The following is a 26,091-nucleotide window of genomic DNA, read 5'->3' as shown; positions in this document are numbered from 1 at the left end:
TTCTTTCTACGTCAGATCATCGTCATTAGAGACAGCAACAGGTGGAAGCCATTTGTTCGAATTCCAACACTGTGGTGGAGTTTTTCTAAGAAATGGGGCCAGACTTTTTACTCTCTGCAAGTTAGTTGCTCAAGTGGAAGGATAGGAGTTACAGATTTAAAAATAGAATTTTTTAAAACAAGGCAATGATCCACAGTGTTCTGGTGAGACGAGGTGAATTGTCAATAAGGAAACCAAAAGTTGTCTAACACTTAAATTGTACGAGCTGCTTTCTAACTTTGTCAACACTCTGCCTTCTCCAAAACATACTCATCCCACTTGACTTGCCTTGCGTCTGAAGGGTCTTCTCGTAGAACTTTGGGTACGTCTTAGCACTTGGCTTCTAAGGAGCAAAAATAAAAGGAAGGCAATGAGAAGAAAGTGGTCTCCTTCTCTTACATAGGGAGGCCACTGACAAATACCCACGGCTCCAGGTTGAGATTTAAGTGAGGAATAAAGTCTGGGCTTTGGAGCTAATGAAAGAGCAGTGCTAGACTGTCCTAAATGTATAAAACTAAGAGAAGCACCTTAGAAGTTTTGACTCCTATTCTTTCATGGAAAGAAGGAGGGGAAAAAAATAAACTTACAGGTAGAGCAATGTACTGGAACAAAGGTAGACAAAGGAAGGAAATGAGCAAAAAGAGCAAAAAAATGTCATTTCTTTCAGACCCTACCAGCTCTCTCCCATACTACAAAAAATTCTTCCCCCATTAAATATCTGTATTGTTTTCTTTTTCTTGCCTTTCTCTTTCAGTCCTCCTTATAATCCTTTCTTCCATTATGCCTGCCCTTCATTCCTCTCTCTCTTTCTCTCTTTTCTTTTTTATCTCTTGCTGTTGCTTCTGTACTGTCAGCCTGTTTTTTAAAGTTCAAATTGAAATACCAGAGTTAATCCCTGAGAAGCGGCTCTGTGTTCCCTGCCACCGCGTTGCACAACTTGTGGTGTGGCTCTGTGCCACCATCACCTATGCAGCGAGATCTTACGTGGCCAAGGAACATCTTGTACAATGCCACTTTTTATCAAAACCAAATAGCATAACAATGCATACAGGGCTCCGTTCACATCAATCTCATAAGATTTCACTATGATAAAAACAATGAGGCTGAAATAGAAAAATCCATCTCTGTTTGAAAAGAAATAGCCCTGGTGCCTCTCCCAGGCCCCCCTCAGAAGCCCCCCGCTGCTCCTCCATTCTCTCTCCTCCCACCCTCTTGTCATCAAGTGCTTCTTTTGGCCTCCAACTGTTCAGGTTTCACCAGTCTGGTGACCTATTAGGATGAGGTTGCACCATACTGGGGTGGGGCTGGAGGGGAGGGAGGGAAAAGGCTTACGCTGAAAGTCCCACTGAAGCTGGGTTTTACTCCCCGACTATCATGGCCCCCATGATTCTGGCTGGTCAGGAAGGTCTTAGGGATGAGTATTTTCACTGTGGAGATCAGAACGAAGAAAGAGAGAGGAACATCTCCAGATGTAAGTAAGTTACAGCTACTAGTTCAAGAGATGCCTGGCCTTGCTTGTCAGCTTAGAGATGTCCTTAGCCAAAGAACTCAGAGGAGAGGAACAGACGTCAGGAAGACACTGACTGGACAGCCCAAGATCAATGACAGAAGCCATGTTGTCATGGTGTAGACATGTCACAGGCTTGGGATTAGGGAGGCATGGTGAAGGAGGCCCTTTCCCCTTCATGACCCCTACAAAATACTTTCTAACAATACGGCTAAAAAGGACTGAGACCTCTCTTTGTCTTGACACAATCGTAACCTTAATCAGGATTAAGAGTCATAGGGTCCCCAACAGGAAGGCTTTATGCTCTCTCCCTGAGCATGGAAGCAAGACCGTCAATGCTGGGTAGGTAGGAGAGAGAATGGAAACAGAGGAGACTTGCTAAAGCCAATGAGAAGGATAATTCCTCAGTTGGAAAGTCCTCGCTTTCCCTCCTACAACACAGACTCAAGATCGAACCTTCCCCCTATCTGGTTTGTGGACATCATTCATTCACTCACTCACTCATTTATGTCAGAAATAGTCATTAGATTTCTACTGTGTATTAGCAGTGTTCTAAGGCTCTGGGGGTAATGAAATTTACACAAGACAAAGTCCTTGTTTTTACACAGAGGAAAAGGCATAAAATAAATATATAAGTAAGATAAAAACATAAATTCAGCTAGTGATAAGTGCTATGAAGTCCTTTTTTTCTCTCTAAAACAGGATATGAGAAATCAATGAGCGTGGGAAATAGGTGGCCACTTTAAATTTAGGTGGACATGTTGGCCTCTCTGAAGAGGTAGCATTGAAATGAGACCCACATGGAGAGAAAGAGGCAGGAGAAGAGCATCTCAGACATAGGGAATAGCAGGTGCAGAGGCTCGGAGGTAGGTGCAGGCCTGGCAGGTTGGAGAAATACAAAGAAGTCTCATTGAGGCTGGAATGAGAGACAGGGATATGGAGGGTGCACCAAGAGGTCACGGAGGCAGGGCCCACCTGCAGCCTACTTCCTGCTGCCTCCCTCCCCCAGCTACCAAGCCCATCCACAGTGCCCCACCCCTTAGTAAGTGCCTGGGTACATCCGATTCAAGACTATCTGGGGCTGGATTGGAAAGTGATTCCTGCTGTGAGGGGGACCTTTTGAGAGTTCCACATGGCCTCCCCAGGAGAAAGCCAGCTCTCTACCTCCCCACTGTAGCACCAAACACAGAGATTAGTGAACGATTTCTCTGAATGTCAGCCCTTGGGTGTGAGACTTAAACTCTTAATTCCAAACCATTACAACATGGGTATCCAATTGCTGCTGATGACTTCAAATGGTTTGCTTGTGAGTGCCAGGCATTTTTTGTCAATGAAGGATTTCTCTCCCAGATTTGGTTTTGTGTGAGTCTCATGTTTGCCAAAACTCCAACTTAATTAAAAACAAGCTAGATGATTGAAAGAGTCATTGAAAGTCTCCGTGAAAGGATATATGGGTGCTTGTGAGGAAAAGAATATTAAAGTGTGTGAATCAGAGGGTCAAAAGAGTGAAGCTACCGACAGCACGAACTCTGGGTTTAAATCCTCTCCCTGGCCCTTGCAACTTATCACCTTTGGGCCTCAGTTTCCTCATCTGTAAAATGTGAAGAGTAATAGCACCTTTAGTTGTGGATGATTAAAGGCGTCAGTAATGTGAAGGGCTTAGAACAGTGCCTAACAAGGTACAAAGAGGCAATGATTGCTTGCTTTTTTGCTATAAGAGCAACATCACTGTGCTCCCAGGTCTGAATTCTCAGTGGCTTGGGTCAGCCAGGTATGGCAGTGGGACACCGAGGCTGACCGTAAGCTCAGGGTCTTATGTCTGTCTATTAGTTCTGCCTCTTTTTGGAATCATACCACATTCTCAATTCCAAAGCATTCATCTCACAGACAAAGGTCTTTGGTTCCAGAAGGGAATAAATAAATTAAAAAAAGTAAACAGGGCATCATGAATATTATCTTCCACTGGGGAAAAAACCAAAACAAAACTCAAGGTCATAGTGGTGAGAGAGAGAGGTCCTTCTCCTGCCCCTGGTCAGGGAGCCCCTGGGCTTGATACAAGGACCCACTGGACAATCAAAAAATCTAGTCCCTAGAAAGGTGTGTCTAGGTCTGTGCTTTCAAACTTCAAAAAAAAATGTTTTTAAAATAATTGAGTTTTTAATATAAGTGAAATCTCACCAGGAACCCCAACACATTAAACCAAAAAAAGTGTTGAAGAGCTGTACCTTCTCAGCTCCTCCTTTCCCTCTGTGACTGTCCCTGAAGCAACTGTTGGAATATTATGTGTAAAAAAAAAAAAAAAAAAAACAGGCTTAGCTGTCAAGAGCCTCAAAGAAAAGAAGTTTGCATTAACTCCCTCTGTTACTCATCCTCGGGCACTTTTATATTAATTTAATTTTTAAAAATCATTTGTGTACCTAGTTTTTTAAAAGTCAGTCTTAAAATGGAAAACAGCAGTTTCCACTCTACTTCTTCTTGCCCTTGAGTTGTTCTCCCCAAAGGCAACGACATTTAACCTTTTTAGCTGTTTCTTTGGAATTTACCTCTTTATCTTGAAATGGCATGCTTATACTGCTGATTCTTGATTTTTCAACCTCAGACATTTATCTTTTGACATTCTATGATGAAAGATAAGCATCCAGCTCTTTACAACACTTTTCTTTAGCTCCTCCCATGTCCCTCCACAACACACACACTTGCCCCCCCCATTCATTCACATAGAACTGCACTAGTTTTTCCTTAATCTAATATCAACTATTTACTTGATCACATCTATAAAAATATTGTTCACAGATGAGTCACATACTGTACCACGATTATATTTTTTCTCTTGTATATTTCTTCCTATAGTTACCTATTGACTCATTTTTCCTTTGTGGTTTTGTGTACCTAACATTAATTAATCTCACAAATTCTCACGTAGAATTTAAGACTTCCCTCAATGAAATCAAAATCATCTAAAAGTTTCAATTTTCTTTTGTTGGGACTACATCCCTTACGGAGACCCTTGGTCCGCCTCCCCTCTGGATTAGTTGCTTTTTCACTCTGCTGTGCTGCTAGTATTTCAGTCTTTCTTTTATCATCATCCCAAGAATCCTCTGAGTCTTCCCTGTAGCTCAAACGGTAAAGAATCTGATTGCAACACAGGAGACCTGGGCTCGATTCCTGGGTCAGGAAGATCCTCTGGAGAAGGAAATGGCAATCTACTCCAGTATTCTTGCCTGGAGAATCCCACGGACAGAGAAGCCTGGTGGGCTACAGTCTGTGGGATCGCAAAGAGTCGGACACGACTAAGTGACTAACACTACTACCACTACAAGAATCCTCTGAACCTCCCTTCTCGACTGGATCCCTGGATCCCAGATTCTATGTCTTGATTTACTCTCCCTTTTCAGTGAAACAACTGTAGCTTGTTGTAGATCCTCCTGTAGCTTCCCAAAGAAATATGCTTGGGAAGTGAATTTTTGAGAACGTGTATATCTGAAAATATTTTTACTATATGCTCACACAATTTATAGTTGGCAGATCAATCATTTTCCTTGCTTTAAATTCTATGGCACTTGTTAGATCCATGTATTTTGCTCTTTGCCCAAAAGTTGAAGAATAGATGTGTATTTAACTCCACATATGAGGCATGATCCTCCACCTCTCTTGTGAAAGGATTCCTGGAGACATAAATATCTGGCTCTGCGTACATGACATGCCATCTGTCGCAAGACAAAACAAGAGATAATTAACCCTGTCCTTCATCCATTTTCACTTAGCAAATGCTTGTGGAAAGGTGCCGGCACTGTGTGCCATGTACTGTGCTCAATGCTGGGACTTGTTTTGGTGTGGGATGATTAATTCATGTGTATTTATTTTGACAGGTTCACATGGAGGCCTCAGGCCATATAGCAACACTAAGACTTTTCTTTCAAGCTATTCTCCTCAACTAGGTCAGCTTCCCTTACTTTAGTCAGCAGACGCCAAACTCAATAGATGAGTCTGCCAAGAGAAGGGCACAGCAATGAACACTGGACTCTTGCAGGTGTCACTGGGCAAACAGCATAGAAGACCTATTGTCTAGAGTTGAGGGGCTCTGAAGGCTCGGGAAAAGCTTACCTCACCTGCTCACACAAAGAATGTACCAGAACCTCTGTGCTATGCTCCAAGGGAAGTCGGCAGAGCTCCCAGAAAACGGCCCGCTCCCCTCTCGTGAGCCCACCTGGAGGGGACCTCAGAGCAGGAGAAGAGTACAGAAGATAGTATCACAGCGACAGCAACAATGACAACAACGATAATAATTGTTTTTATTTTGCTAATAAAGCCATAAGGGAAATACTGCTTTCATGTGGCTATTTGGGACACTAACCCTGTGCTAGGGACTCAGTAACATTAAGATAGAACGCTCACTTCTGCTTTGCTTCCCAGAGGTAGTTTTCGTTATCAGTAAGTAAAACTACGAGAAAGGGATCCAACTAAAATAAGAGCCATTGTGCTTAAAACATACATTCCCTTTCTGACCCAACAACATTACTCTAGAATTTATCCCTAGGAAATAATAAATGAGATGAAGTATCACTGTTAGAAACTATGATATAATGAAAGATATGAGAAAAGAGAGAATCTTAAAGATATTTACTGAAACACTGCTAGAAAATTAATATTGTTCAAAATAGCCTATGTATTTCCCCAATTAAAAATTGGGGCAGTGCCTTCACTCAGTGAAATACCATTCAGCCATTAAAAATTATGTAAGAGAAACGTGTCCCTTGATGTAGAAAGATATTTATGATATACACTATTTTTATATATGTATATGTGCATGAATGCATATGTGTGTGTATATAACTACATGTATTTCCAAAATATTGATAAAGAATATATCAGGAGCTAAGAGCAGTTATCTCTGGGTTGGTAGAGTAAAGGTTGGTTGGGCTTTTTCTTTCTTTCTTTTTGTGCTTATCTCTATTTTCCACAATGCTTTGCTCTGCAATTAAAAGAAAATCCACCAAAAGGTATTTTGAGTATATAGGATAAGAGAGAAAGAAAGGGCTTCAGCAAGCCAAAGGTAAACCTTGAAAGACGCTTTCCCCAGAGGCACAATTTCCTAGCAGCCTCCTCTCTGCATCCATCACTTCTGCAGTCTGTCGTTTCTGTAGCACAGGCTTGAGCACACCTGGCTGCAGGTGGCCCGGAGGTTAACTGTTGGCTGTGGCCGCAAGGGTCCCAGCCACCCACGTAAGTTGGTGAGTCAGGGCTTGTTCTGTGCTGTTGCAAGAAGCATCCAAGCATCAAGCCGGGAGGTCACAGAGAGGGCGTCTCCCATCAGGAGCCATCTGGTAGACAAAGCCTTTCCTTAGGGCAGATTCTGGAAACCCCCCCACAGTCCCGAGCTGCATTTCACATGCCTTCCAATTAGCGTATGGCTTAGGTACAGCCGTGTTCACATCCTTGAAACGTGGCACTATCTGCCCCAAATTAACTGCTCATTCTCAGAGCAAGACATTGACCATCAGTCTCAGCTATAGATCACTTACTATACACCAGACACCTTGCTAAACTTTCTGTACACGTTGTTTCCCATTCGTTATCGTTCTGCATGCCAGATGTTATTATATCTATTTTCTCAACAGCAGAAATTGAACTCTGTGATTTGTCTGCCCTTCCCATGAAGGAACAGAGCCAGGATTTGAGAAGTCTGTGGACTTCTCGTGCAAAAGGCTGCTTTTCCACCATTCTGGCTTTTGGTTGGGAGCCCCCATTCTGGCAGCAACCATATACTGCCTTGTGGATGACTCTATTGTTTTTAGCCATGTCAGGTGCTACGCGTCCCTTCCTTTGGGTCCCACGGAGTGCCCAGCAATGGACTAGAGAATCGTGGATGAGAGAAACTGAAGTTCCGGGCTAGTGAAATCAGGTTTAGGGAAAATCCTAACTTCTAATTTTCTGCCTTGCTCCATTCTCTGCTCCATCATCTCTCAGCAATCTTGGAGTAGGAGTTGTGTTCCTAAATGTCTGTGGTCATATTAAACATTCTTCCAATGCTTGAGGTCATTCTTGGGCAGCGGTGGAGGAGGGCACCAAGATCTCCTCTGGCTGTTTCCTTATCCACCTGTTCTGCCTTATCACCCATGTTTCTCCACCTCAGTCTTCAAGCCCAAGCTGTCTTTTGTTCTTCATCATTCCCACATCTGAGGCTGTGTCCCCACTGTGTCTGCCACCTAGATTGCCTGACACAGAGGAGATAATAAAGAGTTGCTGAGTAAATGAATGCACCACGAGTGGATGAATGAATGCCTCCCCCTTCATCTAGTTAAGTCCTGCCCTTCCTCCAAGCCCGGGTCCAGTCCCACCATCTCTGTGAAGCCGTTCCTCTGTTGCCCCGGTCCTCAGAGTGAACTCTTCACTCAAAATACTTGGAACACATGCAATCATGGCGCTGGTGTGACTCAGCATGTGCTGTCTCATACATATAAGGTATTTGTGTGTCCTGCTTTGGCGACTATATGGTGCTATTCAATGATTTTGGAGCCAGAGAGACTTGGCTTCAAATTTCAGTTCCATCTGTGTGACCTGGAAAACTTGGCTTAATCTCTCAGGCTCAGTTTCTTAATCTATTAAAAAGGGACAATGCCCACCTTCTAAGTTGTCATGAAAGGGAACTAAGAAGTGCCCTTTCTCAAAATGCCAATGCCAAAGAGTCAAATGACAAAATAATACAGTATGATCTTACTCTTTTAAAAATAGGCACTTCTTTTTGTAGACGTACTTGCAAGTGTTTTGTGAGAGAATGTATGTGTAAAGTCTGAAAGAACACACACTGAACTACTAACACGTACAATTAATCCCATCATGACTGAATGGTATAATAGTATTTGTTCATACTATGTATTATAGTATAATAGTTATTTATGCAAATATTTATTTCCCTCCCAACAAATAGTAACAATCTGAAAGGCAGAAACTGATTTTACCCATTAGGATGTTAAATTACACAGTGGTAACCACCTCAAAACCTCAGATGCTGAAACAGCAAGGTTATTTTTTTGCTTCTGTTACATGTCCGTCGTGGGCTTGGCTGGCTCTAAACATCAAAATCTCGAAGGGATGCAGGCTGCCAGATCACTGCCATCTTGAACATTATCAGGTAGCACATGAAGGGAAAAGAGAGAGGGACAAACTGTTTGCTCAGACTTCTTGGCCACTCTGAACTTAAGGAGGCAGAAAGATGCAATCTTCCCATGTGTCTGGAAGGAGCTAGCATCCAGAGTATCTGTGGAGTACCCAGCTGATTCACCTGCTGACAACTTCCTGTTTCTAAACCTGGGATGATGCTTGGCACATTGTGGTCACTCAGGTAGTACAGAAGATAATGCAATGCAATAGAATTCAGGTGCTCTTTGAGGCTCTGGAGAAAAATATAAAAATGGATAAGATTTTTATTAAAATGGCCAATTTAATAAAAGATTAGCAAGAGAAAATACACATGCTCAAGCAATTACAGTGGCTACAGTGACCCACGTGCTCTAATAAAATTATAACATCTTATGAAAGTATATTAGTTTTCCATGGCTGCTATAACAACACCTTTAGCAGCTTAGAATAGCACAAATGTGTTAGTTTACAGTTCTGTAGGTCAGACTTCTAACATAGGTACCACTAAACTAAAACCAAAGTGTTGGCAGGATACATTCCTTTCTGGACAATCTTGAATTCATTTCCTGCTTATTCAGTTTGCTGACAGAATTTAGTTCCTTGGGGTTGTAGGACTGCCATACCATCTTTTGTTGGCTGTCAGCTGAGGACTCTTTTCAGTTTCTAGAGACTACTACATTCTTTGGCTCATAGTCCCCTTCCTCCATCTTCAAAGCCAGCAAAGTGGTAGGTCTAGTCCTTCTTGTTTCATGGCTCTACATCCCACTTCCCTGATTTTCTCTTCTATTTTTTTTTAAACTTTTTGTCTTATTCTGGAAGATAGTTGATTAACAATGTTATGATAGTTTCAGATGTACAGCAGAGTGATTCAGTTATACCTGTGTGTGTGCACGCTCAGTTGGTTCAGTCAGGTCTAACTCTGTGTGACCCCATGGATTGTAGCCCGTCAGGCTACTCTTTCAGTGGGATTCTCTAAGCAAGAATACTGGAGTGAATTTCCGGCCCTCCTCCAGGGGATCTTCCCAATCCAGAGATCAAACCAGCGTCTCCTACATCTGCATCACGGGTGGATTTTTTACCCACCGAGCCACCTGGGTAGCCCCCTAGTTGTACCTATACTATTCTTTTTCAGATTCTTTTCCCATTTAGGTTGTTACATAATATCGAGCAGTGTTCTCTGTGCTCTACAGCAGGTCCTTGTTGGTCATCCATTTTAAATAGAGCAGTACGTACATGTCCAACCCAAACTCCTTAACTATCCCTTACACTCACTCTTCTCTCTCTTCCGCTTTTAAAGACACGGTGATCATATGGAGACGACCCAGATAACTCAGGACAATCCCCACATCACAAAGTCTTTAATCATAACTGTATCTGCAGAGTCACTTTTGCCACGCAAGGTGTCTTATTCAGTGGTTCCAAGGAAAAGGGCATGGATGTCTTTGGAGGACTATTTTTCTGTTTCCCATGGGGAGTTTTAAAAACTATATATACATAAATATAAATTGTATATCTATGCATATGTACATGTATATATATTTATTTATAACTTAGTATATTTTGTGGTGGTGGATTCCAGGCTGAGGGTCAAGCACACACAAAGAGAACAGTGAGTCTGTGCCTGTTGTGTTCAGGGAACCGCACATGGGTGCCTGCAGCAAAGGAGTGAAGCCTCGGGAGACACAAGGCAGGACGGGAGGTTGAAGCAGACTTGACTGTCTGACTTGCTAGAAAAAGTGCACGGGGGCTGTGAAATCAGACAGACCTGGGTTTGAGGCTCAACTCTTTCACTTAGCTGTTTGATAATGAGCAAAGTGACTTAACCTCTGTGAACCTCAACTCCTAAACTGTGAAAAGAAGCTGCTAACAATAATGCCTATTTCATAGGGTTGTTCAGAGGCTTATTTATGATAACATTTAAGGTGTTTAAAATTTAATGAAGGGTACCATTGTTAATATTACCAGCCATGTCTTTCCTGGCTGTGGTTGGGTCACCTGCCCTGAAGGGTGGGAGAACCAGACAGGTGGGCTGCAGGAGAATTCTTCACAGCCTCCTCTCCTACCACTAAAGCCAACCCCATGGATTGCATGGATGACTTTCCCACTCACCAGATGCCCATACTGTACCTTAAGGAGAGAGCCCGCCTCTACAAAAACTCTCTTTGTATGCTCTGAACTTGCCCTGATACTGTGGTTAACCATGATGGACAAAAAGATGGTACCAAGATCAGACCTCAAACAAAATCATGTTCCCATGTCCTCAAAGGGGTCTTAGGCACCTCTTCAATGCCCAGATGCTTTTACCAGTTCATACTTCTATGATCCAAGGCAGTGAGATTGATGTATCCAGATCTTCTTTTCTCAGGCTAAAAATTCTGGGCCCTAAATATAGACGTGGATGTGACAGATAATTGAACTCTGGTCAAATGTTCAGAACCCATCTTCAGAGAAGTGGGGAAGGAATAAATAGGCTTTTGTGTATGTATGTATGTGTACATAAAGAGAGCAAATGTGCTTTGCAGAATTACTGATTTTGATACACTTTGTAATTCTAAGCTAAAAAGCAAGTGAAAGAAGGAAAACACATATAGCAGAAATAACAGTGAGTGCCCAATTCTGAATTTTTTCTGCAAGGCTGTAGCTCATATGTGGTTGTGGTGGTGGTTTGCTAAATGAACAGAACAGGGTTTTGAGCCCAAACCGCCCCGGATGACGCAGGCGGTAGGTGAGAGCGAAGCCTTTAATCCTTGCCACCCACACCCTCTACCCCGTGGTGAAGGATGACTTTTTTCATCCTAACAATGTAATAGGTAATCATTTTAGAAGATACAGGTTACTAAACAAGAAAAAATTTATGCACTGACCTACCTCCTAGATAAATCACAGTATTTTACAATATCCTTTCCATTTTATTTCCACACAAATACTTTTCAATTTTACCAGAATAGAATGACTTTGCATATGCTATCTTGAGAACATGAATATTTATTAAGTACCTGTATGTCACCTCCTGAACCCTAGTTTCCTGCTCTGTAACTCAAGGGTATTTGTAAACTAGTACTACTAATATAAACATAGTCAATACATGTTAACAATGATCATATCATAAACAAGAATCATAACTATTATTGTCTTGCTTAATCATTACAGAAACTCTGCCAAATCATTACAGAAAAAAAACAGAGGCTTGGAGAATTGTCATGTAATCAATGTATATAACTTGGAAGGGGTGAATTTATAAAAACCCAAATTTATTTGATCTACAACCCAAAGTCAGTGCTTCCCTAAAAGAGAAAAAGAAGAGAGAGCAAATATTCCACAGGAGATTTTTTTAGTCTAGGATAAGACAGCTTGCTTCAGAATCTTCTTTCATCAGCCGCACTAATTCATGGCCAATTTTTTCCACCCAGATAAATTGCTCCAAATCTTCCATTCAGAGAAGGATCTGCAAGAAAATTACAACTAATCAAGATGGCTTTTCCAAACTGTAGTCACCTCCACTTTTGCCTGTTTCTCTTAACTTCTAGCTTTGGTCAATTCCTTTTTGATATTAATAACTTCAGCATAAATAAGAGATCTTCCAGCAACCACTCAGTTCCCCCTCAACCCCTTGTAAATACTGTGGAATTAACAACTGAGCGCTTGCACCTCCCAAGCTCCTCATTAGAACACAAAGTTGAGAACAGATTTAGAGGAAATTCAACTATCATTGTCATCCATCTGCAGTTCATTAGATTTCAGTTGTTGGGTTCCCACAGGCCTCCTGGCTGGAAAGACTTGGGTAGGTGTCACCCTTGCTGACCTGCCTCACACACAGATACACGTGCATGTGTGCATGAGCACTCACAAAGACACACACACACATGCACACACTGAGCCACTGTGAGTCATGTGTCTGAGTCTCCCAAAATCTGGCACCTCACACTGGGCTGGTCCAGATCATACCAGGTAGAGGTTGGCTTGGCACACAGCTTGGCTGTCTGAGGGATGTAGAGTCAGGTGGAATTAATTAAGGTTAAGGGAGACCCAGTTTCTGGCTCTTAATGTGTTACACCTGCATCCAAATGTGTTGCTCCTCTTAGACCAAGACCAAGTCCAAGCAAGACAAGGGGAATGAGGCCGCACCAGGACAAAATTCATGTTTACATGGCCTGTGGGGCTGTGTGAGGAACTTCTGCCCAGAGAGCTCCATTGCTGACGTGGTTTGTCTACTGATGCCTAGAGTTCTACCATTAGAACTTCATCCCTGTGGTTGAAAGCTTCAGAGTAGCAGAATATCGTCTGTTAAAATGCACATACTGGGACTTCCTTAGCAGTCCAGTGGTTAAGACTTCACACTCCCAATGCAGGGGGCACAGGCTCAATCCCTGGTAGGGGAACTAAGATCCCACATGCCCCACAGTGTGGCCTAAATAAATAAATAAAATAAGATGCACATACCTGTGGGGGAATAATGTAAGGCTTATTAACCAGTAATGCATTCATGTAAATTATTGCATTGGATGGCCTCATTATTTAACATGGCCCTTAGGGCATCAGGACACAGAAGTTTGAATGGGAGGCTTTACCAGGATAACTGGAATGGGGAGTTAGACAGTAGGCGAGCACTGGACCCTGGGGAGGAAGGTATGAGAGCAGGGCTGACTTTATAAACTTGATTTCCACTGACTGGTGGGGTGACTGAGCTATAGGCACTGCTGGGTGACCTTCGGCAGATCCACGGCCTGTCTTGGTGACTAAGCCACGTCCTGAAGGTGATTGAGGTGACCTACAGCTCCAGGCAGCTGGGTGAAGAAGTAATTAATGACTATGAAAGGGACCTGAAAATACCAGGTTCTTTGACATGCAAGGCATGATTATTAAGTCATTAGGAGGACTGGCTAATTATTATTTCAAAAGTTGGTAGTGGAAGGGGCAACCACCTGTTGCACTCCATGGGAAAAACTTTGAGAAGGCTATGGGATGGGAAGATGGAAGGGATATAGGTGTAGCCCTCACCACTTGCTCTCAGCCTATGATGGAAAACTGGTCTTTCTGCATCCAGAGTAACCAGATTGTCGTACCATGTTGGTATGTATCAGGATGTATGAGGACCAGCAGTCTGCAATGAGTTTTCTAGACTTCTGGTTTGGCTGTTGGTCTTTTCACCACTATCCTCCCTGGCAATTAGTTTTTCCAGGAATTAGGAATACCAAGCACTAACAGGAGGAACTGGTCCTAGCAACTCACACCCACCATCCTTTTTTGGATGGCCCAGGTAGTAGGTGTGACCAAGTACTCCAGAGACCAGACAGGGAGGTGGAGCCCAAGAAAGGTGTGGTTAAACTCAGCCACTAAGGAGATGTAGGATCTTATGCAAGTTATTTCCTTAAACTTCTGTGCTTCACCTTCTTCATCTACAAAATGGAGTCGAAAGCCCCATCTTATTTCCCTTCTCTGAGGACTGATATTAAGACCAAATGTGACAACAGATACAAAAGTTCTTCATGCAGCATAAAATGCTAGTAGGATACCATCTTTGTAACTGATCTTTAATATCAATGTCTGAAACTGTACCTATTTATTCCAGAAGCTTTATCAAACTTTACTTGGAGATTGAGAAGTCTTTAAGTTTGACGTGATGAATCAATGAAGAAGAAGATGCCTCAGGGGTATCATGTGAAATTTTTTTTGATCCATTGAATCTCACCCAACTGTCTGCCATGACCACCTAAAATTTTGAGCACTTATCGGTGTTTTCATTAAAGGACTTTCCCTCTTGAAGGTTCATCTTTAAAATGCCTACTTAATAGCCAACATGACAACAAGATGGAGGAGGAGTGGGAGAATCCATATTTATCTACTGATGCACTCATGTTTAGTCCTGTCCGACTCTTTGAGATCTTGTGGACTGTACCCTGCCAGGCTCCCCTGTCCATGGGATTCTCCAGGCAAGAACACTGGAGTGAGTTGCCATGCCCTCCTCCAGGTGACCTTCCCAACCCAGGGATCGGATCTGCATCTCTTATGTTTCCTGCATTGGCAAGTGAGTTCTTTACCACTAGTGCCACCTAGGCAGTCCCTATCTATTGATAGTGAAAGTGAAAGTGAAGTCGCTCAGTCATGTCGACTCTTTGCGACCCCATGGACTGTAGGCTACCAGGCTCCGTTCATGGGATTTTCCAGGCAAGGGTACTGGAGTGGGTTGCCATTTCCTTCTCCAGGGGATCTTCCCGACCCAGGAATCAAACCCGGGTCTCCCACATTGTGGGCAGGGTATAGATGAATACAAATAGGTTCATCAGATGAGCCAGTTTTCCACCATGACCCTGACTTATGAGACTTGGGGTCTGTAACTTTTAATGAATGGGAGGAAGAGCTCAAGGAAGCAGCAACCATAGAACAGCAAGAATGCTTGGTGCCCAGAAGGCTCAGAGAGGAGAATTCTATAAAGAGAAGGATGAAAACTAGAAACATGTATTGCTAATACTATTAAGACTTTTGTATATGGAGGTGAAGGGTGGGAAGGAGGTTCAAGAAGGAGGGGACATATATACACTTATAGTTGATTCATGTTGTACAGCAGAAACCAACACAAGATTGTAAAGCAATTGTCCTACAAATAAAAATAAATTTTAAAACAAAGCAAAAGACTTCTGTATAACCTTTTAGATTGGAGCCTTTGTGCATATTTTCTCTCCAAATCCTCACAGGAGTCTAGTACATTATTATTAATATTTCCTTTCTAGAATTTCTTTTTATTATTTCCTTTTAGTAGAATAAACTAAGATCTAGAAGCTTAAATGACAGATCGAATACGTGGTGGAGACAGGACTCAGATGCAGGTACTGAGTCCCTAAGTCTGTGCTTTTCCACCACATTCTCATGCCTGCACTTCACACTTTACCTGGAGAGAATACTCTTTTCTAATTTCAATTTTCCCAGCCCTAAAGATTTTATCTGTCCTCCTCTTACAGAATGACTGAAACATTGGGAATGTTCTGTAAGTAGCTGTCTCCTTTCTTCTCCTTTCCCTTTTAGTAGGTCATGTCCAATCTGTTCAATGGAGGAATAATAATAGTAGTTGACATCCTTGGAACATTACTATGTGCTGGGTGTTTTGCCTGTAGTATATCTAATTCTCACCACAATCCTTAAGATAGCTCTCATATCCTCAGTCTATAGAGGCACAGACCAAGGCTTCCAGGGTATAAACAGCTTGCCCAAGGTCAAAAGAGTTTACCAGGTAGCACTCATGTTAAAGAGCTCACCTGCTGATGCAGGAGGTATAAGAGAGGCATGTTTGATCCCTGGGTCAGGAAGATCCCCTGAAGAAGAAAATGGAAACCCACTCCAGTATTCTTGCCTGGAGAATCCCAAGGACTGAAGAGCCTGGCAGGCTGCAGTCCACAGGGTCGCGAAGAGTTGGACACGAGCATGCAGCAAACAGGAGGGTCAGGATTCAAGCCCAGTCTGCCAGTCCTTAAAGCCCATGTAAGAGGCATTGTCATCAGTACACAAAAGCTATCAATTGGTATCTTTTTCTTCTTTTTTTAAACTATTTATTCTCAAATTTCTATGAAAACTAAACCCTTAGAAGCCACTTTTACTTATAAATACTTCTATCCATGTTTTAGTGGGGCCCATAAGCAAGACTTTCTCTGTGTAATACACCTAGAAGCAGCATTTCTGTTTCCTCTAGTGAAGGGCATTTTCATCTTTACTAAGTAAAATGGTATAGACTGAAATAGCTACCCTGAGAGACTGTGAAAAAAAAAGAGAGAGAGAAATTGCTTGCTCTACTTTCTAGTCAAAAGTTAGCTTTGTGAAAGTTTTTATTTTTTCCAGTCTAGTAGAGTAAAATGGTGTCTCAGTGTGGTTTTCATCTGTATTTTCCTGATGACTGATAAGACCGGGTGACTTTTCACGGATTTTGGCCATCATGTTGCCTCTTCAGTAAAACCCGTATGCATAGTTTCCAGTTTTACTTTTGGATCATCTATTTTCTTGATTTGTGCAAGCTCTTTATATATGAGATAATCTGGCTACCAACTCTTTGTGGATTATATGTATAGAATATATTTTTTTTCTCATTTTGTGGCTGGCATTTCACTCTATTATGCCCTTCAGTGAACATATTTTACTTTTAATATATTAAATTAATAGATTTTAAAGGGTTTTGCTTTTTGTGTCTTATTTAAGACATTCTCTGCTACTCTGAAATTATATAATATTATTTACATATTATCTTTAAAATTTTTTAAATAATTAAACACAGCAACTTTTTTAATGTTCTCATTAATTTTAGTAATTTATTAGTAAATGCTTTTGGGTTTTCTGGGAGACAAAGATTTTGTTGTTGTTGTTTAGTCACTAAATTGTGTCCAACTCTTTTTCGACTCCATGGACTATAGCCCACCAGGCTCCTCTGTCCGTGAGTTTCCCAGGCAAGAATATTGTAGTGGGTTGCCATTTCCTTCTCCAGGGGATCTTCAAAATCCAGAGATTGAACCTGTGTCTCTCACATCTCCTGCTTGGCAGGCAGGTTCTTTACTGCTGAGTCACCAGGGAAGCCCAGACAATCATATCATTGACTAGTAGTAATATTTATGTTTCTGTCTTTCAATATTTCTATATTTTTTTAAATTTGTTTTTCCTGACCTACCATCTTGTAAGGATGAGCAGCAGAAGGTTCATTAGAAGTGGTGATGGTGGGCAGCCTTGTCTTGTTCTTGATTTTACCATTATATAAGATCTAGGTTATAGATCTAATTTGATAAACTTTTTTTTTAGGATAACGAATTTGCTTGTAGACTAAATTTAATAAGATATTTTTACATGACTATGTGTTAAATTTTACCTATTCTTGTTCAGTATCTATTAAAGATATAAGTTCTTTTTAAATCTTTTAATGTGGTGAGTTATATTGTTTTCCTAATGTTAAATCACCTTTGCATTCATGGTATAGAGTCATGTCATTTTTATTCATGTGATTTATTAAAATACTGCCTCCACGCTCAGTGAATTTAGTTGTACTTCTCTTTTCCATATTGCATGTACCTGGTTTTGGTATTAATGGTTATACCAGCTTCATAAAATCAATTGATGAGTATTACCTCTTAGCCTACCCTCTAAAAGAGTTTGCACAAGAATTAAAATGATGGGTTCCTTGAATATGTTTGGTAGAATTTCTTGTAAAACCATCTGTATCAAATTTCTTTTTATTTGGGGGTAAAATTTAACACTTGATTTGTTATCATTAATGGTTGCAGAGCTGTTCAGATCTGTAATTTCTTCATAAATGGTTTTGTTGATCTGTATTCTTTGGTATTTATAATTTTGGTCCATTCTGTCTACAATTTCAGCTTTGTCTTATAATCATCATAGCTTTTGCTGCATCTCAGTTTGATCCTCTTTTGTTATTTCTAACTTTTTTTTAAGATCTTTTTCCTTATTTTTTTTTTAATCCCTGTTGTCTTTTCTAATTCCTGGATTCTTTGGAGTTTACTACAACCATTTTAGCTATTAATTTCTTTATATTTATCCTGCTTGTAGTTTATTGAAATCGAATTCTCTGAATCTAATTGGTTTATTTCTTAAAATATGGAAAATTTTTAATCCTCAATATCTTCTTAATATTGCTTTCTACAAATCTTTCTATTCTCTTGTACTGCAACTCCAGTTAGATATGTTAGCTTTTCCCAATGTATCATTAACCCAATTTCCCCTTACATCCTTTTGTGTCTCTATACTTTTTTCATATTTTCCACATCTTGATCTCTGTAGGCTATTTACAACTTACTGACCAGAGGTGTATTAATATGTCCTTTGTTACCCAAACTTCATTGACCAGAGACATTTCAATATTCACCTACATAGTAAATTGCCAACCGAAGGCATTAGTTTCTGAAAAAAAAAAAAAAAAAAATCCCTCAGTCAATAATGTGTTAAGACAATTTCTTTAGATCTGTCTTAATTCTATAAGGGTTTTGACTCGTTGCTGTTTTCTTACTTTCTAGAAGTTCTATTTTATTATTATCCAAACCTGCCTGCTCACCATATTCATTCATCACATTTAAAAATATTTTCATTGATTTTTATAGTTGCTTTACAATGTTGTGTTAGTTTCTGCTGCATGGCCAAGGGAATCAGTTACACATAAGTATACGTCCTCTCTTTTTTAGATTTCCTTCCCATTTAGGTCACTGTATGGCATTGGGTAGAGTTCACTATGCTATACAGTAGGTTTTCATTAGTTATCTATTTTATGTATAGTAGCAGTTTAAGTCAATCCCAATTTCCCAATTTATCCCACCCCCCTTCCCCTCTTAGTATCCATAAGTTTGTTCTCTACATCTGTGACTTTATTTCTGCTTTGCAAATAAGTTTGTCTCTACCATTCATCAGGCTTTTAATACTTAATTTTTATTCAGCATGAGCCAAGTATGGGCCTATTTCTCATTTACTGTGGCTTGTTTTCTCATGTACATTGGAAGTTTTATTTACACGATATTAAAACATTACCTGTGGGTGTCCCTTGTGCTCGGGTTTAAATGGCAATCCACCACAGAAGATTAGTATTTTCTCCTGCCAGTTACTCGAGAGAATGAACTCAGGAACTACTTTTGATATTTGGTTTGAAGTGTTTTTGTAAACACACAGGTAGTATGAATTTGAGTCCAAGTTCATATGATGACTTACTTATGAATAGAAACTCTTGGAGGAAGCAATTTTTCTCTTTACTCAGAGTCATAGCTGAAATACACCTTGCTCCTTGCCAACCTGCTTACTGGGTGGATCTTGTTTTCCTAGATATTGTTTCTCTGAGGGACCAGCCCTCTTGGGGTCCTGATTTTATATAGGAATCTCTATTCTGACTCCTACTCTGAGCATTCTCGAGTCCTGTCTTCCTCCTCATGTGTTACCAGGATAGTTGTCAAGAACAAACAAAACACTGTAGGTTGTAAGTTGTTGGAGAAACTGCCAGATTTAATGCTTAACTCTCTGGGACTGTATTGCAACTTTGGATTTAGCCTCTGAGGGGTTCTTTTCTCGAAAAATCTGCTAGATTGCTTTAATTTTTTTACTTTACCTTTTAGCTAGCATTTCTCATTTTTCCCCTCCTTTCTTTTTCTTTTTCTTTCTTTTTTTTTTTTTTTTGTCAGAAGGATTTTACACTATCCAGTCCTCTATTTCTGGAAATAGAAGTCTCCATAACATATTCCCATCTCCTTCTCAGATGGAGAACCCTCACTTATCCTTAAATTTCTCACTGAGATGTCATCTCTTCTGGGTAACATTCACTCTCTCTTTCTCTCTCCCCCACTCCAAAAGCAGAATAAATGAGCCCATTGTCTATGTTCTCAAATACTTGGAACATACGTCTAATAAAGATCTCCCACATTTTTTATTATAGTGATTTGCTTATCTGCTTCCTCCTACTGTTCTGCAAGATCCTGGCAGAGTGTTTTAATGATCATTTTACGTTTGGTATTTAATACAATGACGGACACAAAATAAACACTTGAATGGATATTTATTTGAGTGTGAATAAAGAAATAAATAAAACATCTTTATTTACCAAATGATGTCCAAACTCATTAGCATGTCATTCAGGTACCTCCACAATCTAACTGCAACCCACTCTTCCAGCCTTATTATTCAATTAATGCATTATTAATGAGTGCATCAATTCTCTATTAACTCATTCATTCATACATTTGTTCATTATCCAAGTACTTTTGGAGTGCCTATTATAGGCAAGACTCCATGCCCAGAAGTGGGAATATCTTATGATCTCAGTCTTTGTGGAATATGTTAGCAAAGGGGAGCAAATATTAACATGTAATTACATGATACTTAATTACATTGTGGTGTGAAGGAGAGATAGGAGCCCTACAGGATAGTGAAATGTGATGTGCATGTGGGAAGAGCATCCCAGGTAGGAAGGCTGTGAAACAAGAAAGCACCTGGTGAATATACCCACTGCTCCCTCTCACCGACTCTCCAACAGCAGCAAAGGACCGATCCTTGTTCCCTGAACAGCTCCATAGTAATATCTGGGCTCAACTTGTTCCCTCTGCCTGATCTGTCCTTATCACTCATTTATCCCCCTCCACGTCTATCTGTCAACATATCAGGATCCTATTCCTTTCCCAAAGGTTTTGTCCCTGCGGTCTCCCTTGGTCTGGAAATGATTTTACTGCTCCTTGTTCCCACTTGGTATCTCCAATTATGGTGTTTATCTTATAATTCAGTTATCTCTGTATACAAACTACGTGAGGGCAAGCAGTATGTCTTATTCAGCTTGATGGGTTTGTGCTTGGTAAAATCTCAATTTGGCCACAGTTTACTTCTGTGGCAAGGTTATAACCAGATTGTGCCAGACCAGAAACCGCAATAACGTCAGAAAAGAACTTCAAACTGGTTTACCAAGAGAAGAGTTTTTTTAAAAACCAACCATGCCAAACCACAAGTTCACAGCATTTTGGACAGGTAGCCAAGACCAAGACCTTTTCAAGCTTCCTTAGCACTATGAACCCACTGATCTGGCATGAAATAAAAAACCCCTAACCATGTAACTTGATTTGGTCATGTTGGATAACACCAAATATCCAGGTCTGCAGGCAAGGAGTTAGTGTGAAATGGTTAACTTTTCCCTGCTCCTTCCATGAGGAATAGATCCCAAGTGCTATCTGCCCCAACCATGCTGGGTTGGAGGACAAGGTATCTTGGGTGGGTGTACACTTAGGTAAAATCAAAGCAAAATTTAAAATGAATACCAACACATCATATTTTTAAATATTTAACGTTTGTAAATGATAATCATACACAGTTAATTAAAATATGTTCTATCCTCCTACCTTGACGAATAAACCCTGAGAACAACACAGAAGACGAGGTTCAAGTTTGGAATACTCCAGCCCTTTGCAACATAGTGCTCAAGAAAAACCAGTCCCTGGTATTTTCCAGGAACCCTCCTCCCCCTGATTCCATCCTGCACCAAGAGTGTCTTGCATACACATAAATGTAGATATCCTAGCCCACGCATTCAAGCTGCACCATACTTCTCACAAAGTGGTGCCTGTTGACTAACTCTCCCAGGGGCAGAGTTTATCCTCAGGAATAGTCCTTACTAGGGAAGAAGGCTGGGCAATCCCCAGAAGCAAGTTCAAGACCTCTTGGGTCTAGAAGCATCGTCTTGAAGGAAGGATTTGGGCTTCAGGTGAGCTCCTTCCTTTGGTCTCATGGACCAGGTGTCCTAGCCAGACAAGGGCTAGAGTAAAGTCTTCCAAAGGATAGGGGCTGGGTCAGGAACCCCTCTTACTTGCAACTAAGGGTCAGTACCATAGAAAGTGATTATGGTCTAGGTACTAACAGTGGTAACAAAGAAGAAAGCAGTTTCCAACATTTCCAGGTTGGATACACTGGTAAAACCATGACCAATGTATCTTAAAATGTCTTCTATATTTACATTAACACCTCGATGATCTCATTTAGTTTTATGAATTTCAATATCTCCTTTATGCAAACCAAAGCTGTTATTGCCGTCATATCTACACTATAAGAATTGATACAGGAAGTTTATCAAGTGGAAGGACATTGAAACTAGAAGAAAAGTTGGATCTACTTTAAAGAATGAAGAGAAATGAAAACTAAAACTAAAGCCCAAGAAGTATAAATAGTAAAACAGTATTAGTGATAAAATTAAATCCTAAAAAAAAATAATTTAACCCAAAATAAGGCAAGACAAGGGAAAAGAGAAAAGAAGAACAAAGGACACATGGCATGAATATAAATCACAGGATAGTAGATTTAAACATATCTAATTGATAATGATACTAAATGTAACTGGTCTAATCACTTGACTTAAAATGCAGAGTCTTTCAAAATAGATAAGAAGGTAAGACACAACTAAACTATGTCTAAAGAAACATAATTTAAATAAAAAGACACAGGTAAATTAAAAGTAAAATGCGAGAAAGTGGTACATCATGAAGCACCAAGCAAAAGATATCTGGAATGGCTATATTTTCATCAAGCAAAAGAGAATTTGCAATAAAGAATATTTAGTCAGTTCAGTGGTTCAGTCATGTCTGACTCTTTGTGACCTCATGGACTGCAGCACCCCGGGCTTCCCTGTCCATCACCAACTCCTGGAGTCTACTCAAACTCACTTCCATCATGTCAGGGATGCCATCCAACCATCTCATCCTCTGTTGTCCCCTTCTCCTCCCAGCTTCAATCTTTCCCAGCATCAGAGTCTTTTTCAATGAATTGGTTCTTCGCATCAGGTGGCCAGAGTATTGGAATTTCAGCTTCAGCATCAGTCCTTCCAATGAATATTCAGCACTGATTTCCTTTAGGATGAACTGGTTGGATCTCCTTGCAGTCCAAGAGACTCTCAAGAGTCTTCCCCAACACCACAGTTCAAAAGCGTCAATTCTTCAGCACTCAGCTTTCTTTATAGTCCAACTCTCACATCCATACATGATGACTGGAAAAAGCATAATTTTGACCACATGGAGCTTTGTTGACAAAGTAATGTCTCTGCTTTTTAATATGCTGTCTAGTTTGGTCATAACTTTTCTTCCAAGGAGCAAGCGTCTTTTAATTTCATGGCTCAGTCACCATCTGCAGTGATTTTGGAACCTCAAAAAATAAAGTCTCTCACTATTTGCATTGTTTCCTCCATCTATTTGCCATGAAGTGACAGGACCAGATGCCATGATCTTAGTTTTCTGAATGTTGAGTTTTAAGCAAACTTTTTCACTCTCCTCTTTCACTTTCATCACTTACATCAATTCTTCACTTTCTGCCATAAGTGTGGTGTCACCTCCCTATCTGAGCTTATTGATATTTCTCCCAGTAATCTTGATTCCAGCTTTTGCTTTTCCAGCATTTCTCATGATGTACTCTGTATATAAGTTAAATAAACAGGGTGACAATATACAGCCTTGATGTACTCCTTTCTCAATTTAGAACCAGTCTGTTCTTCCATGTCCAGTTCTAACTGTTGCTTCTTGACCTGCATACAGATTTCTCAGAAGGGAGGTCAGGTGGCTGGTATTCCTATCTCTTTAAGAATTTTCCACAGTTTGCTGTGATCCACACAGTCAAAGGCTTTGGCATCAATAAAGCAAGAGTAGATGATTTTCTGGAACTCTCTTGCTTTTTTGATGATCCAATGGATGTTGACAATTTGATCTTTGGTTCCTCTGCTTTTTCTAAATCCAGTTTGAACATCTGGAAGTTCACAGTTCACATACTGTTGAAGTCTGGCTTGGAGAATTTTGAGCATTACTTTGCTAGCATGTGAGATGATTGCTTAAACAACGATTGTTTGGAGGAAAGGTTATTTGTCAGTAAAGACAACTTTAATGAGTTTCTTGAAGATGTCCTAAGCCCTCCATTCAAAGAGAAAATACCCCTGATGCCACCATTAATTGAAGTTCTTCAAGTTACTGATAGTAGGACTGAAATACATGCAAAGTTGCAAGAATGCAGTAACTCTGAGCAGCTTCATGAAAAAGAAAAAAAGAGTCAACGAAGGAAGTCCTCTAATAGAAAAAGAAAATCTAGAACATGCTACCACCTCAATAACAGATTCTGATTCATCTGTAGTGGTCACAGTACTAGAAGCAGATAGTTGTGGTTCAGTTGCATGCTTGCAACAAGGGGCTCTTGATGTTTCTCAAAAGTGGTTTGCCAAGTCTCAGCAACCTAAGTCAGAAAAGGAACCTGAATTTATAAAAAAACAAAAGTGCTGTTTATGCAAATGAAAAGAAAAAGATAATTTAAAAAGAACCAGTAATAACTGAAGAGAAAGAATTGGATGGAAAGCACCCATCTTCATTACTGAACAAAACCGCAGTTCACAATACACCTGGTTTTGACCACATAAAGGAACCCAATATGCAAAATGGTAGTGATCAGGAAGCTTCAATAAGCCTCTTATCCCTATCCACCAGAGGGCAGACAGCATGAAAACCACAATCACAGAAAACTAACAAAACTGGTCATATGGACCACAGCCTTGTCTAGCCCAATGAAACTATGAGCCATGCTGTGTAGGGCCACCCAAGTCGGATGGGTCATGGCGGAGAGTTCTGACAAAACGTGGTCCACTGGAGAAGGGAATAGCAAACCACTTTGGTATTCTTGCCTTGAGAACTCCATGAATAGTATGAAAAGGAATATTACCAGGCACAAATAGGAATTATTTTATAAAATTGATCAAATCATCAGAAAGTGAAAGTCACTCATTTGTGTCTGAGTCTTTGTGACCCCATGGACTATACAGTCCATGGAATTCTCCAGGTCAGAATACTGGAGTGGGTAACCTTTCCCTTCTCCAGGGGATCTTCCCGACCCAGGGATGGAACCCAGGTCTCCAGCACTGCAGGCAGATTATTTACCAGCTGAGCCATGAGGTAAGACCAAGAATACTGGAGTGGGTAGTCTATCCCTTCTCCAGTGGATTTTCCCAACTCAGGAATTGAACTGGGGTCTCCTGCATTGCAGGTGGATTCTTTACCAGCTGAGCTAGCAGGAAAGCCCTAAATCATCAGAGTTCAGTTCAGTCGCTCAGTCGTGTCTAACTCTTTTCGACCCCATGGACTATAGCAAGTCAAGCTTACTTGTCCATCACCAACTCCCGGAGCTTGCTCAAACTCATGTGCATCGAGTCGATAATGCCATCCAACCGTCTTAACCTCTGTCGTCGCCTTCTCTTTCTGCCTTCAATCTTTCCCAGCATCAGGGTCTTTTCCAATGAGTCAGTTGTTCTTCGAATCAGGTGGCCAAAGTATTGGAGTTTCAGCTTTAGCATCAGTCTCTCCAGTGAATATTCAGGACTGATTTCCAAGAAGACCTAAATAATGCTATCAAACTAACCTGAACTAACTGGGATTTATAGAACAACAGCAGAATATACTTTCTTTTCTAATATTCATAAAACATTCACTAGACCACATTCCTGGTCAGAAATCTGCTTCATTTATTTTAAAGCATTGATATCATACAGAGGTTGGTTTTGAACAAAACGGAGTTAAATTGAAAATCATAATAAAAATATACGGATAATGCCAAGTTTGGAAATAAAGCATTTGGAAATTTTAAAATATATTTTAAATAACTCATGGGTCAAATAAGCTATCATAAAGGAAGCTGGAAAATGTTTAACTAAGTAAAAATGATAACAAAATATATTAAGACCTGTCAGATATGATTAAAGTAATGCTTAAAATGAAATTTTGGTGGCTCAGAAGATAAGGAATCTGCCTGCAAGGCAGGATACCTGGGTTTGATCCCTGGCTGGGGAAGATAATCCTGGAGAAGAGAACAGCAACCCACTCCAGTATTCTTGCCTGGGAAATTCCATGGACAGAGGAGCCTGGCGGGCTATAGTCCATGGGGTTCCAAAG

The 26,091-nt window shown here is 40.6% G+C and overlaps 1 pseudogene; it reads left to right on the top strand.

Annotated features, from left to right (window-relative positions):
• The first annotated feature begins 1,413 nt into the window (after positions 1–1,413).
• On the top strand, positions 1,414–24,652 carry LOC122702606 (annotated as a pseudogene).
• Positions 24,653–26,091: the final 1,439 nt, after the last annotated feature.

This window comes from Cervus elaphus, chromosome 1 (genome assembly GCF_910594005.1).
Source record: "Cervus elaphus chromosome 1, mCerEla1.1, whole genome shotgun sequence".
In the NCBI taxonomy this organism is placed as follows: domain Eukaryota; kingdom Metazoa; phylum Chordata; class Mammalia; order Artiodactyla; family Cervidae; genus Cervus; species Cervus elaphus.
This window is presented reverse-complemented; position numbering and strand designations above follow the sequence as displayed.